Below are 18,639 nucleotides of genomic sequence, written 5' to 3'. Positions count from 1 at the left end.
GTTGCATGCTCAAGAACCATCTCATGAGACGGGAGTTAGTATTTTTCTGTCGGTATAGCCATTGAAGGGGAGTGTGATCAGTCACCAAGGTAAACTTACAACTTCATAAACAATAACGGAGAGACTCCACAGCCCATTTAATCGGCAAACGCTCCTTTTCAATTGTCAAATAATTGCACTCCCACGGAATGCATTTTCCTACCTAAAAACGTGATAGGGTGCTCTTCACCATCAAAAACCTGAGACAGGACAGTGCCTAAGCCGAACACACTAGCGTCTGCCTGTAGGACAAATTCTTCAGGGAAGTCAGGATTCCGTAAAACCGGGTAAGAAGCAGTTTTCAAATCATAGAAGGAATGTTTACATTTGTCCAACCATGTACCAGTGCAGTTCTTCCTGCCTCTCGTAAGATTGGAAGAGGAGCAGCCCTATTTGCAAAATCAGGGATGAACCTCTTATAATAACCAGCAAGTCCCAGAAATGCTCAAACTGTTTCTGCGTCTCCGGATGTGGGTAAGCAAGCACCTCTTCCACCTTTTTTAGTTAAGGACAAACCAACCCCCTAACCATAGATTATCCCAGATAATGAGTCTACATTTCTTAGGGTTAACTGTCAAACCAGCCTGTCTCAAGCCATCAAGAACAGCCTGAAGCCATTCTAAATGCGTATGCCAATTATCCAAAGAGCAAGATGGCGCCAACTGGTGTGGCTTAGCTGTCTGATCGTCTTGCTAATCTATGTTTTACCTTTGTTTATTTGTATTAGTTTATCTCAATGACCACTGTCCTACGATCTTGATTCTTTACTTAACATATTTCCTTGCTTGCCTTCCTCTCAATTTTCATCTCCTGATGGGATATATGTGAACCTCCACCTTTATTTTATTCATCCGCTGACTTCTTCACCTGGACACCGGTGTTCACCTGTATCAGTGAGCTGAATGCCTCTTGGAAAAGCAAACACACCTGCCACTGCTGTGGAAAAAGAGCCCGTATTGCTGTTAAACAACGCCAACTCAAGTCCCAGAACTTGGATTCCTGATGCTTCTGAGTGGTGTATGACCCATCTTCTCCTGCGCAGGAAGGACTCCATCCCTGGTTCATGTGCGCTGGACACTGGATTTAATTTCTCCATTTTAAGGTGGCATCAGTCTTCCTTGGTGTGCTCTCGGGGAGTAAACGCTGCTAATCTTCGCACGCTCACCTGTGCTCATCCTGTAGCGAGCTCTTCTACTTCTATCAAGGCTGCTCTCTTGAACGTGAGATCAGTGTCTAATAAAACTTTTATTCTGCAAGACTTTATTGTCTCAGATAATCTGGATTTCTTTTTCATCACTGAGACCTGGATTGTAAATGGTGACTCTTCATGTTTTACTGACTTGATACCATCAGGTTATTCAATTTTAAACTATCCTTGGCTGACTTGTCGTGGTGGGGGCATTGCCACTGCTTGTAAAAGTATGTTCTTGTGTCGTAGCCTTACAAGGGGTCCATTTGGTAGCTTCGAACTGCAACTTTTCGAAGTGTGCAGCTCCCCTTCTTTGTTGTTTGCCGTGGTTTATAGACCTCCTGTAATTAATGATATCTTCATGTCTGAATTCTCTGATCTCCTGGCTGATATTAACCTCTTCCATGATAAAGTATTTATTGTTGGTGATTTTAACATTCACGTTTGTTGTCAATTAATTAACCCTTAGTTAATGACTTTTTATCACTATTGGACTCATTTGATTTTATCCAGCATATTAATACACCAACTCACTCTCTTGGTCACACCCTTGATCTTGTTCTTACACATGATATTTCAGTTAACAATATTGATTTATGCAATGTTTCTTTTACTGACCACCTTTCTATAATGAAGGATTTGAATATTACTGTAGATGTCCCTACTAATAATTGTGCTCCATGCTTCTCTCACTTTTTAAATTCTTCTATTATATCCGATTTTAAAACCATATAACCACTCTAGTCTTGATGTGCATGTCCAATATGATGGTATCGATGATTCTGTCTTAGAATTAAATTCTTCTTGTAAAACAGTTTTAGACTCAATTGCTCCGCTCAAGATACACTGTAATAAGGGAAGACCTGTTCCCTGACTAAATGAAACTACTTAACCGCTATACCGCACCTGTCAAACTGCGGAATCCTAACTACAGGGGTCTGCTGCAGCCAATCTCAGCCAACACAGGGCGCAAGGCAGGAAACAAACCCCAGGCAGGGCGCCAGCCCACCACAGGGCGCACACACACACACACACACACACACACACACCCACACACCAAGCACACACTAGGGACAATTAAGGCTCGTTAATGCACCTAACCTGCATGTTTTGGACTATGGGAGGAAACCGGAGTACCCGAAGGAAACCCACGCAGACACAGGGAGAACATGCAAACCCCACGCAGGGTGGTCCTGGGAAGCAAACCCGGTTCTCCTAATGGGAGTGCCGCCCATTCAGCTTCCAGGTTGCAGTTAAGAAAGCTAAATATGATTTCTTCGCTGATTTAGTATCCCGTCATTCTAATAATCCTAGGGTCTTATTTAATTCAATTAATGCGGCCATTCACCCTCATTCTGTGATGGGATTAAATAGCACTGTTCTTTCATGCGAGTAGTTTCTTTCATTCTTTGTCAGTAAAACTGATAAAATCCGATGTGGCATTGTTCCAACTGGCTATGAACTTCCTACTGTTAATCATGGCATTGTCTTGGAATCTTTTGGCCTTGTCTCACTTTCACAGTTAAAAAGTACTATTGACACCCTTAAACCTACTCTTGGTCCTCTTGATATTGTATTACCACACCTCTTAATGGAAGCCTTTGATGTTTTGGGTCCACCTTTACTAGCCTTTATCAATGGTTCTATTAGTGAGGGAGTGGTGCCCTCATTTTTTAAACATGCTGCTGTGTGTCCCTTTCTAAAAAAGGCAGAATTAGATCCTGGAGTTTTAGCTAATTTTCCTCCGATTTCCCAGTTGCCATTTCTGGCTAAAATATTAGAAAGAATTATTTATAATCAATTGGTTGATCACCTTAACTCAAATAATTAATTTGAGATCTACCAATCTGGCTTTAGGTGTTATCATGGTGTTGAGACGGCCCTCCTGAAAGCATTCAATGACATCTCTATTATTACTGACTCAGGTGGCGCTGCAGTCCTTGTCCTCCTGGACTTGTCTCTGCCTTTGACACTACTGACCATGAGATATTGCTGTTGCGGCTTGAACATCTTGTTGGGCTTAAAGAGGCTGCTCTTTACTGGTTCGGGTCATATCTAACTGGTAGACACTTTTCAGTTACTTTAAATTCCTCTTTTTCATCTACTGTTCCTCTTAAATGTGGTGTTCCTCAGGGATCCATTTTTGGTCCTATTTTGTTCTCTATATACCTTCACCCTATTGGAACTATTTTTAGGAAATTTAACATTTCTTTATAGGTTTATATTCCCGTCTGCAACTCTGCAATAAATCAACTGCACAACTGACTTTCTGAACATCCTGGATGGCTAATAATTTTCATGATCTGAATCAAAATAAAACGGAGGTGCTTATAGTGGGTCCATCAGCTAAAGCCCAAATTGGTCTTGGACTTCTCAGCTCTTTCTCTGTCTCTGTTCAAGTCCGCAGTCTTGGTATTATCTTTGACAGTGTTATGGTGTATAAAATCTGTACATTATGGTTTCCATTATATTTTGTTCAAGACAAGACAACAGATGAACTAAGACAAATTAAAGTAGGTTTTGTTCCCTTACACCTTACTTTTTGTTCATAGCTTAGTGTTAATTTGGTTTACAGCCTGGGACAGAATGCTGAGCTGATACCTCAGGCTATTGATTACTTTATGGATGGACATCTGGAACAACAGTTTGGTTAACAACCTGGGACAGGAAGAACTACTGATACCTCAGAATACATCAAAGGTTTTGTTGTGTGGGAAAACAGACAGTGAATTAATTCATCAATCATTTTGACAGCCAGCCAATCAGGTGCATGTGTTGTGAATCCAAGGCATGACATTTCATAATAAATATGCATTGGTTTGAAAAGCAAGATAGAGAGAAGCAAAGGGAGAAGAAGAGAGAAGCAAAGAAGAAGAAGGAGAAGAAGAAGAGGAACGGACGAAGACAGCCCTGGTTGTCAGAAAGGCATCATGAACATCGATTGCTAAATCAAACGCCTCCCTGGGACATTCATCCTTGTCATCTGTAACTTTTTCGTAAGTTTTTTCAAAAGACTATATATATTCAGACTTTCCTAACAGCACCTATTTTCTAGTATTCTTTGTTCTTGTGGTATTATTATTATTCTTGTAATAAATACCATGCTGCTTTTAACTTTCAATGCTTTGTCTTAATGTCTAGAGTGATTGAAGTAATAAGTTAGATGTCTTTGAGCACCTGGTGACAGCCGGATTTTTGCCATTATTTCTGTGCTGCGAGGTTTATAAGGCTGAGAGTGAGAGCATTACTCAACAGAAGGGACAAATACGATAAGGTTTTCTTGGCTGATAAATGGCCTATAGTCAAGAGTGCTGAGTCTTTGTATGTTTAAATGTATTCTTGTAGACCAAAAGTAATATTTAAGTCTGAGATATCACTAAAACATTGTATGTTGTTCGTGCCGAAAATAAATAAGTCTCTTGAAGTGCTAAATGACAGGCTTTTATTCCTATAGCACTTGTGTGGTTTAAAGTGCTAAGGGTTAATCAGCGTGTGTGTGTGTCATTCATGGGGCACTGTTGTGGTTAGGGTCTGTGTGTGTGTTTATTTATGTGTGTGTGTGTTCATCTTAAAGTGCAACAGTAGACCAACCCGATAACGAACTTGACAAGAACACTTACCCTTGAGGAAACAGGTAAAAAGGGCAATTAGAGGGAAATACCACGATAATACAGACAGTAACCTCTCTTTTAAGAAACAAGTAAATTCTGTAGTCAAGTGTTGCTTTTTCTATCTTCGTCTATTAGGTAAGATCAAGCCTTTTCTATCTTCCAGGGATCTTGAGAAAGATACTCATGCTTTTATCTTTTCTCACCTTGATTACTGCAACTCGCTGTACTCTGGGATTAGCAAATCCCTGATACGCAGGTTACAGTTGGTCCAGAATGCTGCTGCTTGCTTTCTGGTTGGGGCAAGAAAGTCTGATTGTTTCTCCAATATTAGCTTCTTTATACTGGCTTCATGACAGTTTTTAAATTGATTTTAAAATCTTGTTGCTAGTTTTTAAATCTTTACATGAGCTTGCTCCTGCCTATTTATCTGAATTGTGTGTCCATCTAGAGTGCTTAGATCTTCTGGTCAAGTGTCTCTTGTTGTACCTCGTACCAAGTGTAAAACTAAGGAGGGGCTGGGCTTTTGCAGCTGCTGCTCCTCGTCTGTGGAACTCTTTACTTCATTACATAAAGGTGTCGTCTACAATTGAACTGTTCAAAACAAGATTAAAGACTCATTTCTATTCACTTGCTTTCTGTGACCTTCAGTAATACTGATGGTTTCCTCATTGTGATTATGTCATCTTACTTCTATTTATTATTTATTTTATTTATGTTCATTTACTTTATTTCTATTTATGTTATTCATGTTAATTGTATGTTTTTCTTTTATTCTATTATTGTAAAGCAATTTGGCCACAGTATTCCTATGTTGTTTTAAATGTGCTATATAAATAAATTTGACATTGACATTGTCATTGACATTGACATTGCTGAAAATCATGACATCATCAAGGTATGCTTCGGAATATTCAGAATGAGGACGCAAGATCTGATCCATCATAGGCTGGAAAGTTAGAGGCGCACCATGGGGACCAAATGGGAGTCTAGTAAATTCACAAAGACTGTCAGGGATGGCAAATGCCATTTTCTCACAACTGGCAGCCTCAAGAGGTACCTGCCAGTAAACCTTTGAGAGATCCAACATGGAGATATAAGACGCCTTGCAAAGTTTTTCCAACAACTCGTCAAGACGGTGTGTTGAATAGGCATTAAATTTGGAGGCCTTATTCAAGTGCCTGAAATCTATACAGAACTAAATCAGATGCCTGCAGTCCCATGGTCTTCCCCAAGGACACAATTTTCATTAATAACTGGCGTCTCCTGTTCATGAGCAAACCCCTCAGAGTCATGTCGAAAAATGCAATCGGGCCACAGTTTTCTCCAAGCAGAACTGAGGGTTTTCTTGGTGATTCCTTCCCAGGCTTTATCAATGATCTTGAGGCAGCTCACGATGTGGAAATGATTTTTCCAAAACTCTCGGAGTGTAAGGTTTGTTCCTTCAGTCACCTTGAAGCATCACCAAAATAGTGTAAATAGTGTAAAGCTTTTTAAAGTTCGAAATGACCTGCTGATCCATGGCCAGGAGTAGGGGAGTGGTGTTGGGAGGAAGGAACTTGACCTTAATGAGTCGAATTCCTCCAGTAGGTCGTCCTCAAGGCCTGGAGGGTGAGCTGGAGCATTATCCATAAGCAGCAAGACTTTGAGTGGCAGATTATTTTCTAAAAGGTATCTCTTCACTACAGGACTGAAGACCTCATTGATCCACTCAATGAACAAGATACGAGTGATCCAAGCCTTGCTGTTGGACCTCCACATAATGTTTAACTGGCTCTTTTGCACCTTGCATTTCTTGAAAGCTTGTGGATTCTCAGAATGATACACGAGCAGTGGCTTGACTTTGAAATCCCCCTTGAATTAGCACACAACAAGAGGGTGAGACAGTCTTTCATGGGCTTGTGACCAGGCATTTCATTCTCCTCTGCTGTAATTTAAGTCCTCTTTGGCATCTTTTTCCAAAAAAGCCCCGTCTCATCACAATTAAAAACTTGCTGTGGCAGGTGACGCTCGGAAACCATGAGCCTCTGGAACTCTGCAGTGAATGCCTCAGCTGCCTTGGTGTCCGAACTTGCAGCCTCTCCATGCCTCACAATACTATGAATGCCACTTCTCCTTTTAAAGTTATCAAACCATCCCCTGCTGGCCTTGAAGCCTTCTTCATTTTCTGTTGACGTACCTGGCAGCTTACTTACGAGGTTGGCGTACAAGCCCTTTGCCTTCTCGCAGATCAAGTTCTCGATCACAGTATCGCCTGCTAGTTGCTTCTCATTTATCCACACGAGAACCAACTTTTCTACATCTCCCAGAACATGTGGCCATTGCTTTGATACTCTCGTGACTCCTTTTGCTGCATCTAGCCCCCTTATTTCTTCTCTCTTCTTTAATATCGTGCAAATCGTAGAAGTGGACTTTTTATAAAATTTTGCAATGTTGGCCACTTGCACACCTTGTTCATGCTTCTCAATGATTTCCTTCTTAATTTCCACCGTAATCATCTCCTTCTTCTTACAACCTTCCTTTTCAACGTTTTTCTTCATGGGGGACATTTTCACACACACAATAATGCTATATACTAGCACAGATGTTGACTTATACAAGTGAGCCACAATCCCGCAGTGAGTGAGTGAGAGAGTGACAAGTTGTGATCACGTGATGCTCTGCAGACGAACCGTATGCATACTACTCATTCTGCAAGACCTCGCTCGTTTATCAAGGCAAAATTTATTACATTTTTTTGCTCGTCTTGCAAAACACTCACTATATCCTAACTACAGGGTCACAGGGTTCTGCTGGAGCCAATCACAGCCAACACAGGGCGCAAGGCAGGAAACAAACCCTGGGCAGGGTGTCAGCCCACCGCAATATATATATATATATATATATATATATATATATATATATATATATATATATATATATATATATATATATATATATATATATACAGTGGAACCTCAGTTCATGAATGTCTCGGAACACATACAAATCGGTTTACGACCAAAAAGTTCACCAAATTTTTGCATCTGTTCTCAACCACACACTCAATAGACAAATAAGCCAGTTTCCCTTTCGGTTTGTGCGCGTCGATGATTTCCGCACGTGTTGCATTGTTCTCGGTCAGACATGCATGCTTTCGCTGTGAACTCTTTGTGCTCTACAGTATTTTGTGTGCTTTTGCAGTTAACCAGGCTTCTAAGCAAGTGAAGAGTGGTGAGAAGAAAGGTTTGAAGAAAATTTAAATCGAAGTAAAGAACGAAATTATTGAAAAGTATGAGCGTGGCCTTTGTGTTACTGATCTTGCCGCCGAGTACAAGAAGTCAAAATCTATTATTCTAAAGCAGAAAGAGGCCATTAAAGCAGCTCATGTTGCAAAAAGAGTTACAGTGTTAACCAGGCAGAGGCCTCAAGTGCTGGAAGAGGTGGAAAAACTGTTGCTAGTGTGGTTGAACGAGAAGCAACTTGTAGGGGACAGCGTAAGTGAGGTAATGTTCTTGTAATACGGATTTTTCAAATGTAAATTTTTCAGTTTGTACCGTGAATTGTTGCAATGTTACTTTTCTTGGTGGTTTATTAAATTATGGATTTTTCAAATATTAATTTTTTTCCCTGTGCTTAAAACTCATTAAAAAAAATTGTTTACAGCGAGCGGTTCGTAAGGCTATAGCGCAAACTCTTGCAATGTTAATTTTCTCTGTTGTTCAAGGTTTTTTCAGTGTTATTCAATGTTTTTACATTTAGTTTATTATTACGCTGTGTATTCTATGGTATAATTAACTATATTTGTGCTTAAAAATCTTTAAAAAAAATATTTACATACAGTTTGTATGGTCTGGAATGGAATAATTGTATTTACATACAATCCTATGGGGGAAATTACTTTACGACCAAATCGGGTTACGACCAGAGTTTTGGAATGAATTATGGCCATGAACCGAGGTTTCACTGTAATATATATATACAGTGGGATGCAAAAGTTTGGGCAACCTTGTTAATAGTCATTATTTTCCTGTATAAATCGTTGGTTGTTACGATAAAAAATGTCAGTTAAATATATCATATAGGAGACACACACAGTGATATGTGAGAAGTGAAATGAAGTTTATTGGATTTACAGAAAGTGTGCAATAATTGTTCAAACAAAATCAGGCAGGTGCATAAATTTGGGCACCACAAAAAAGAAATGAAATCAATATTTAGTAGATCCGCCTTTTGCAGAAATTACAGCCTCTAAACGCTTCCTGTAGGTTCCAATGAGAGTCTGGATTGTGGTTGAAGGTATTTTGGACCATTCCTCTTTACAAAACATAGTTCATTCAGGTTTGATGGTTTCCGAGCATGGACAGCTCTCTTTAACTCACACCACAGATTTTCAATTATATTCAGGTCTGGGGACTGAGATGGCCATTCCAGAACATTGTACTTGTTCCTCTGCATGAATGCCTTAGTGGATTTTGAGCAGTGTTTCGGTCGTTGTCTTGTTGAAAGATCCAGCCCCGGCGCAGCTTCAGCTTTGTCACTAATTCCTGGACATTGGTCTCCAGAATCTGCTGATACTGAGTGGAATCCATGCATCCCTCAACTTTGACAAGATTCCCAGTCCCTGCACTGGCCACACAGCCCCACAGCATGATGGAACCACCACCATATTTTACTGTAGGTAGCAGGTGTTTTTCTTGGAATGCTGTGTTCTTTTTCCTCCATGCATAACGCCCCTTGTTATGCCCAAATAACTCAATTTTAGTTTCATCAGTCCACAGCACCTTATTCCAAAATGAAGCTGGCTTGTCCAAATGTGCTTGAGCATACCTCAAGCGGCTCTGTTTGTGCTGTGGGCGGAGAAAAGCTTCCTCTGCATCACTCTTGCATACAGCATCTCTTTGTGTAAAGTGCGCCGAATGGTTGAGCGATGCACAGTGACTCCGTCTGCTGCAAGATGATGTTGTAGGTCTTTGGTGCTGGTCTGTGGGTTGACTCTGACTGTTCTCACCATTCGTCGCTTCTGTCTATCCGAAATCTTTCTTGGTCTGCCACTTTGAGCCTTAACTTGAACTGAGCCTGTGGTCTTCCATTTCCTCAATATGTTCCTAACTGTGGAAACAGACAGCTTAAATCTCTGGGACAGCTTCCTGTATCCTTCCCCTAAACCATGATGGTGAACAATCTTTGTCTTCAGGTCATTTGAGAGTTGTTTTGTGACCCCCATGTTGCTACTCTTCAGAGAAAATTAAAGGAGGAGGGAAACTTACAATTGACCCCCTTAAATACTCTTTCTCATTATAGGATTCATCTGTGTATGTAGGTCAAGGGTCACTGAGCTTACCAAGCCAATTTAAGTTCCAATAATTAGTTCTAAAAGTTTTGGAATCAATAAAATGACAACGGTGCCCAAATTTATGCACCTGCCTGATTTTGTTTGAACAATTATTGCACACTTTCTGTAAATCCAATAAGCTTCATTTCACTTCTCAAATATCACTGTTTGTGTCTCCTATATGATATATTTAACTGACATTTTTTATCGTAACAACCAACGATTTATACAGGAAAATAATGACTATTAACAAGGTTGCCCAAACTTTTGCATACCACTGTATATATAGGTAGGTCACGTAAAACTGTGAAATTCCATCTGAGATAATAAATATGGCCAAAGTGGTTGAGATTAGGAACATCACAGCACATTAGGCAAACTTGGCAAATTGGATTGCGTCTTTCCTGTGAAAAGAGCTCCACTTTGATCCATTCAAAACAATTCAGTCACATATGTAATGCCTTTAAGAAAATGATGAAACCTATAAATATTACTGTAAACTATTATTGGTTAGCCTGTAAAAGAAAGATTCTTTTACTAATAATATAGGATCCTGGCTTGGAGTTTGGTAAAGTGACTACAGATAGTTCTGCCTTTGACCCCAACTGTTTTTGATGAAGCCAGTGGTAGAGCAGGCAGGGGATGCTCAGAGGAAGATCAGAGCCGCAGCAGTGGCATTGGAGAGCAGCTTTTAGTAAACAGTAAACATCACCTGTGAGATTGAGGGGGAGACCCTGGTTTTGACAATATGTTAGGATCCCACCATGAATGAAAAAACACAAAAAAATCACAAAATTAAGACTGATCAACATCAACATATTATCATTCATTTGAAATACTAAAGGACAATATTAAAATATTTCAATGTCAACCTTCAAAAATAGTATTCATAATTTTCCAGTTTTTGTTATATGGGAAAAGTGCTAAATCATATTTTATATTGATGTGATTTATGATAAAGCTTATGACTATTGATATATACAAATTTACACATATTGTAAATGAAGTTAGAAAAAAAATCCAACAAAGTGTCACTCCTAAGCATCCCAGGAACAGGCACAAAGAAAAATTCACATAATCTAAAAATAATTTTTTTTCTAGATGACAAATAGCATTGAGCAGATAATGAAAAATCGGGAAAATCTGATTGTGGTGAGCATGTTGCATTATAAACATTTTAACACTGCATTAAATTATTGATGTGAGTTTACTACCTGTTTAATTTTGGAAAGCAGAACTATCTGCTGGGAGATAAGCTTGTCAACTTGTTCTAAATTGAGATTTTCTTTTGTGAGCGCAATTTCTTCCCACAGTCCATGGACAGGCTGTTAGGTTGTCCCAGTATGAGTATTCATGATGGATCAGTGATGCCTCCTCTGTGATTGCTGTGCTTTATACTGCAGGAATTGGAGTTAATTAAAATACAAATTTTGCCACAGAAAACTTTGTTTTTAGATTGCTGCTAAGACCCATGTGAGAATTTTTTATTTTTTTTCCCTTTAGAAGGATTGTTTTGCTTATTTTGGCTTACATAGTAGCTAAAAGCAGCTCAGTGCTTCTTAAGCTTTTCCAGAGAATTACCTGTTACTTGCACTTGTTTTATTACTTCTATTCAAAACTAAAGTCAGAGAGGAGAGGAGTAGCAAAGAAAGGCAGAAAATGGTACCTGAGTGGCAGCTTTAACCAAAAACTCTGTTAGAAAATAAATGGCATCATAGCAACAAACAGATAAAAGTAACAACAATTCTTTAGTAAAGAGAAGTTAAGGCATATCTTATATATAAACGTTTACACGTGGAAGTGTGTGTGTCTGTCCAGCCTGGAAGTGAGAGGTGGAGTCGGGATAAGGACTCCACCTCCGAGGAAATAAAAAACTAAACCTTTACACATGGAAGTGTGTGTGTGTGTCTGTCTGTCCAGCCCGGAAGTGGATGGCTACTACAACATGAAGCTCAGACAGCCATCAAGGCCACCGCAAGTTAACGAGTCAGAAGAAGAAAGCAAATCTGTTGCCAAAGTAAAACTGCTGAGAGAACAGAAAAACTCTTACACAAGTGAGATGAGCAAAATGAAACCTAGGAGAGGGATGCCAAGAGTAGTTAATTTCCTGACAGCTCTACATTTCAATTGTTTTCTGACAATTTCAATAGTTTCTATGACCCCAGGCTTTTTACACCACGGGCTTACACAGCTAGTAAAGAATAATTGGATAGAGCACCATATATAGTTAAGTGTTAACACTCGTAAAAAGCAAGGATGCCCACGTTCATGAGTAAGAAGGCATTTATTTTAAGTACAAGTAGGCCGTTGATTTTTTTTTTTTTTTTTTTTATTTATTTATTAATTTTATTACAATCAATACATAGCAATCAAGTTTTACAAAAAAAAGAATTATGCTAAGAACAGATCGATCCCCACCCTTGAGAGAGAGAGCAAGCCAAACGGTGTAAAATTTAAGGCTTGTAAAAATACCTAGATCAACAAATTCTCTGTGCTTTATAAACTCATTTCAAAATATTACTGATTAGATCCTGCCATGTTTTGAAAAAAGTCTGTACAGATCCTCTAACTGAGTATTTGATTTTTCCAATTTTAAATAATATAACACATCAGTTTCCCACTGACTTAAAGAGGAGAGTTTGGGTTCTTCCAGTTTATCAGAATAAGTCTGCGTGCCAACAGTGTAGTGAATGCAATCACAATTTGTTTGTCCTTCTCCACTTTAAGACCCTCTGGAAGAACCCCAAACACAGCTGTTAATGGGTTAGGAGGGATTGTGAGTCCAAGACTGTCTGAGAGGTAATTAAAATTTTTGTCCAGAATAATGTTAATTTGGTGCAGGCCCAGAACATGTGACCTAGTGAGGCTGGGGCTTGGTTGCAACGTTCGCAGGTTGGATCATGCCCTGGAAACATTTTGGAGAGTTTTAGTCGAGACAGATGTGCTCGATATATAATTTTGAGTTGTATAATTGTATGCTTTGCGCATATGGAGCTTGAGTGAATTCTCTGCATTGCTACTTTCCACTCCTTTTCTGATATATTAATTGAGAGGTCATTTTCCCAGTGTCCTCTTGGATCTTTGAAAGGAAGGGATTGTAAAAGGATTTTATATATTGTAGAGATGGAGTCTAACTCCTTGAAATTGAGCAATAATTTTTCCAGCGTGGATGAGGGTGCAAGATGAGGAAAATCTGGAAGGTTCTGTTTAACAAAGTTCCTGATTTGAAGATAGTGAAAGAAATTTGTAGCTGGAATGTTAAATTTGGAATGTAATTGTTCATAGGATGCAAAGGCGTTGTCTATATAAAGATCTCTAAGCAAGTTAATTCCAAATTTTTCCAGATATTAAAAACTGCATATGTTTGTGAGGGTTGAAAGAGGTGGTTCTTTTGCAGGGTGCCACAGAAAGAAGCTTCTCCGTCTTAAAATGCTTTCTACATTGGTTCCAGATTCTAAGTGAGTGGAGCACAATTGGGTTATTAGTGTATTGCCGATAGCGTGTGTTTATTGGAGCACAAAGCAAGGAATACAAAGAAGTACTGCAGGATTTTACTTCTATTGCGGTCCATGCCTGTGTATGTTCTTCTATTTGTGTCCAGGTTCTTATCGACTGTATATTTGCGCCCAGTAATAAAACTGGAAGTTAGGTAGAGCCATGCCGCCTTCTGCCTTTTGTCTTTGTAGGGTCGCTCTTTTGATGCGTGGATGTTTAGAATTCCAAATAAATGAGGTTATTGTTGAATCTAATTGCTTAAAGAACGATTTATTAATGTATATTGGTATGTTTTGAAATAAAAAGGAGCTTAGGAAGAATATTCATCTTAACAGTGTTAATTCTTCCAGCTAGTGTGAGATGAAGGGTTGACCATCTATGCAAGTCTTGTTTAATTTTTTCCATGCAGACGACGAAATTTTGTTGATAAAGAGCTTTATGTTTACTTGTGATGTTTACCCGAGGTATTTAAACTGTTCTGCAATGATAAAAGGAAGGGTGTCTAATCTAATATTATATGCTTGAAATTCACGGAAAGAGTACACTTTTATTCAGATTAATTCTGAGACCAGAGAGCTTTTGAAATTCTGTGAGTGCTGCTAAGACTGCAGGCACAGAATTTTCTGGGTCCGATATATACAGTACCATGTCATCTGCATATAATGAGATTTTCTGTTCCAGTCCTTCTCTGCTAATCCCCTTTATCTGATCAGTATTTCGACAATGTATTGCCAGTGGTTCAATGGCAATTGCAAACAGCAGTGGTGACAAAGGGCATCCTTGTCTTGTGCCACGTTCTAGTTTAAAGTAGTCTGAGCAAATGTTATTGATGCAAACTGAAGCTTCTGGGTTAGTATACAGTAATTTAATCCATGCACAAATGTTGGGCCAAACCCAAACTTCTCCAAAATAGTAAAAGGTATTTCCATTCAATCATGTCGAATGCTTTTCTGCATCCAATGATAATAATATTTCTGGGGTGTTTGATTTAGTTGGTGAGTATATTACATTAAACAGGCGTGAAGATTTGAAGATAAGTGTCGGCCCCTAATAAATCCAGTTTGGTCTTGTGATATTACTGAGGGAGCACTTTCTCCATCCTTCTAGCTATGATTTTAGAGAGTATTTTAACGTCGTTATTCAGAAGTGAAATTGGTCTGTATGATGCACATTGTAATAAGTCCTTATTTTGTTTTGGAAAGACAGTGATTAGTGCTTGGCGAAAGGTTTGTGGAAGAGATTGGTTATCTCTGGCTTCTGTAAATGTTGCTAATAGGAGGGAGCTAGCTGAGCGGAGAATTTCTTGTAAAACTCTGCAGGGTAGCCATCAGGGCCTGCTGCTTTTCCACCTTGGAGTGACTTTATAGCATCCAGTAATTCTGATAATGACAGAGGTTTATCGAGTTCCTCCACACTAAAAGCGTCAATTTGTGGTATCTGTAATTTATCCAGAAATGCATTAGATTGTATATTGTCTTCTTTAAACTCAGTAGTATATAGGGATTTATAGTAGTCTCTAAAAGTGTACATTATATTTTTGTGTTCGATGATTTTATCTCCGTTAGTGTTAGTAATTACGAGATTGCGTTGCGTACATCTTGCTTGTGAATTTGTTGCTAAAAGCTTATTAGCTTTCTCTCCATGTTCATAATAATGATGTCTGGATTTGTAAATTAGTTGTTCAGTTTCTTTAGTTGTCAAGAGGTTTAATTCTGAATGTAGAGCCTGCCTCCTCTTATGTAGAGTCTCGCTTGGTAGTCTGGCATGTTCTTCATCTATTTTAGTAATTTCTTTTTATCTCTGCTACTTTCTTCGCGGATTTATTTCTGTGGGAAAGATATGAGATAATCTGTCCTCTTAAGAAGGCCTTAAGAGTTTCCCAGAGTATTCCTGCAGAGATCTCAGGGGATGTATTTGTCTCTAGAAAGAATTCAATTTGTTTGGATATAAATTCAGTACAATTCTCGTCAGCTAATAGAAGCGGATTGAGGCGCATCTGCGGGTGAGTGTATGGGGCTTAGTAATTTCAGCTCCAAGATCATGGAGCATGGTCTGAAATAACAATAGCATCGTATTTACAAGATTTAATCTTAGGCAAGAAGTTATTATCTATAAAGAAGTAATCAATCCTTGAGTAGCAATGATGTACTGGTGAGTAGAAAGAATATGTTCTTGAATTTGGGTTTAAAACCTCCAGGGATCTGATAAGTTGTGATCAGTTATAAACTTTGTAATTATCTTTGCGGTGTTAGTTGCGTTCCCCTGTGGAGGAAGTCTTATCTAAAAGTGGATTTAGAACACAATTAAAGTCCCCAGCCATTATAAGTTTATGAGTGTTCAGATTGGGAATGGATGCAAATAAATTTTGTATAAATTCCTTATCATCAACATTAGGTGCATAAACATTTATCAAAATCATTTTACAGTTAGATAAGTCTCCCATGACCATCACATATCTCCCTTCAGGATCCAATACTACATCTGATGCTACAAATGGTACTGTTCTATGTATGAGAATTTCCCACCCTCTAGTTTTCTTTGTAAAACTAGAATGGAACATTTGGCCAGTCCAGTCTTTTGCAGCGGAACTGATCCTTACTTAGTAAGTGGGTTTCCTGTAAAAATACTATTTTAGCATTTAGACCTGTTAGGTGAGAAAGTACTTTCTTTCTCTTTAATTCGTGATTCAGGCCTTTAACATTCCAGCTTACGAAGTTAACTGTCCCATCATGGAGACACTGATTCTGAGTTTTTGGTGTCATATTATAGTCTTAACTGGAAGTGAAATAGTTTAGGTCTTAATTTCCTATTCCCCCAAGAGTTGTTGCCATGCAGCTTATTATTACGTTGATAGTTATAATTATAAAGATTGAGATGATAGATTAGATATAGATTAAGCCTGCTCTCTTTCTCTTCCCCCCTTAACCCCCCACCCTCCCTTTTTGCCTCCCCAGGTGAGGCTAAAACCCACTTCATGCAGTCCCAGTCCTCTGACATACCCAGAGACAGAGCACGTCCAAAGCACATCAAGCCCCCATGCAGTGGCGCTTTAAGGTTAAAAGATAGAGATATCTGTTACCAATATAGTCTTTAAAAGAGGAAAAAGAAAAAAGAAAAATTTTGCACTTAATATATATATATATATATATATATATATATATAATCTTCAGCAATTTTAGTGCATTAAGATGATATCCCCAGATAATAAACCCAGGTGATGGTGTTAAAGATGTGTCCAAAACAAGCATAACAAGTCTTAATGCAGTAATAGCAATAACAGTAAACCAAGGGTATGATATTGAACAGTCTCATTTAGGGTACACATGAAATAATTAGAAAAGAAAAAGAGAAGAGGAAAACGTAATTAAGCACAATAAAACATAAACATTTAGCGCCCTAGTAATACTAAGTAATAATAAGTAATAAGTAAGTAATAATAAGAATATGAGAATATATGCTGATAAAAAACCCGTATTTTAAAACAAATAGATCAGACAGTAGATTATTAATCCTAGCTTTATCATTTACCGCCATGACTCACAATTATGTATCAGAATAGTCCGGGATCAGCTTTCTTAATTCATTTTCTGCTCCTCCTTGCTAGCGAAAACATAGAAATGACCCTGCCATTCCACTTTCAGTTTTGCGGATACAGGAGGCGTATTTGACATTGGCTTGCCGTGCAGCTGTTTAATATTATAGAAGGCTGCGTTTAATAGCTGTTGCTGGAGAGAAGTCAGGGAAGACGAATGTGGCTATTTTCATATATAATATCTTCCTTTTTTCTGAGGAGTTCCATCACCTCTAACTTAAATGATAATCGTTCAAAACGAACTATAAAAGATCTTGGTCGGGTCTGGCGGTGTTTGATCAGCGTCTGCGTAAGCGCTGCTATCTCAGATTCTGCTTTAAAGTCGCCCCCGATTATTTTAGAAAAAAGTTCAGTTGCGAATTTCACAGGGTTTAAACTTTCTCGATTCTCCGGCAGGCCTTCAATTCTGACATTATACCTTCTACTCCCATCTTCTAAAGCAGCCAGTCTGTCTCCAAGTTTTTCTCGAGTTTTTACATTCGAACTGACATTTACTGCTCTTTCCTCGGCACTGGCAGCTAGATGTTCGGCTATTTCGATCCGATTCGTGAATGTCTCACTAAGATGCTCCAATTGATCAGCAAGCGTGCTCAGTTTAACGAGTTTTTCTCAATGCGCTCTTCAATTTTACCCAGCACCTGTCGAAGTTCAAGTTGTACCTCTTGACGCAGCCTTTCATTTGCCTGTTGGAATTCCTGTCGCAGCCTTTCATTTGCCTGTTGGATTTCCTGTCGCAGACATTCATTGGCCTGTTTCATCTCCTGTTTCAGTCTCTCATGTGCCTTTGCCGTTGCTTTCTCATTAGCCTTCTCGCTTTTCTTTATATCTTGCGTGAGCTCAGCGAGCAACACTTTCAGTTCAGATAGCTCAAATGTGCCTTCTTGTACCGTAGATGAAGCAGCAGACTCTGCTGAAGCCGGTGTCCCCGCTGCTCCAGTCCCGCGTAATTGCGTAACTGAAGCCGCGGACCTCCCGGCCTTTTCCAGTTTCAGGTAATCCTCTCCAATCGGCGAGCTATCCACATCTGCACTCACGATCGCACCTTCGCTCCCCTTTTCGCTCTCAGCCGGCGACGATGTAGCGGACCGTGGTCCCGAGGAGTCTGTACTTTCGCCCATCTGATCCAGGTCTGTCTCTGAGAGGCCGTATCTCGAGCTAGGGCTTGCTGATCGCGGCTTGGATGTAGCTTTAGTCTTTGATTCTTTCGGACCCCCCTTCTTGTTGGCCATGTTTATATGTGTTTACATATACTGTAGCGGTCCCTCTCGGGTTGAATAAATACAGGATATCTCAGAATAATAAGCAAATAATATGAAAAATAGCACCACTGCTAGCGGAGCTCCACTTCAGACGTCCATCTCTCGCATCGGACGAGACCAACTCCCGTTGATTTTTAAACGGT

The 18,639-nt window shown here is 39.2% G+C and overlaps 1 protein-coding gene across 1 annotated transcript in view; it reads left to right on the top strand.

The window, feature by feature from the left end:
- The window catches only part of LOC120540673 (uncharacterized threonine-rich GPI-anchored glycoprotein PJ4664.02-like), a 45,492-nt gene that overhangs the window by 19,254 nt on the left and 7,599 nt on the right, over nucleotides 1-18,639 (top strand). The window lies entirely within an intron of this gene.

Source organism: Polypterus senegalus, chromosome 1 (genome assembly GCF_016835505.1).
Source record: "Polypterus senegalus isolate Bchr_013 chromosome 1, ASM1683550v1, whole genome shotgun sequence".
NCBI classification, from domain to species: domain Eukaryota; kingdom Metazoa; phylum Chordata; class Cladistia; order Polypteriformes; family Polypteridae; genus Polypterus; species Polypterus senegalus.
This window is presented reverse-complemented; position numbering and strand designations above follow the sequence as displayed.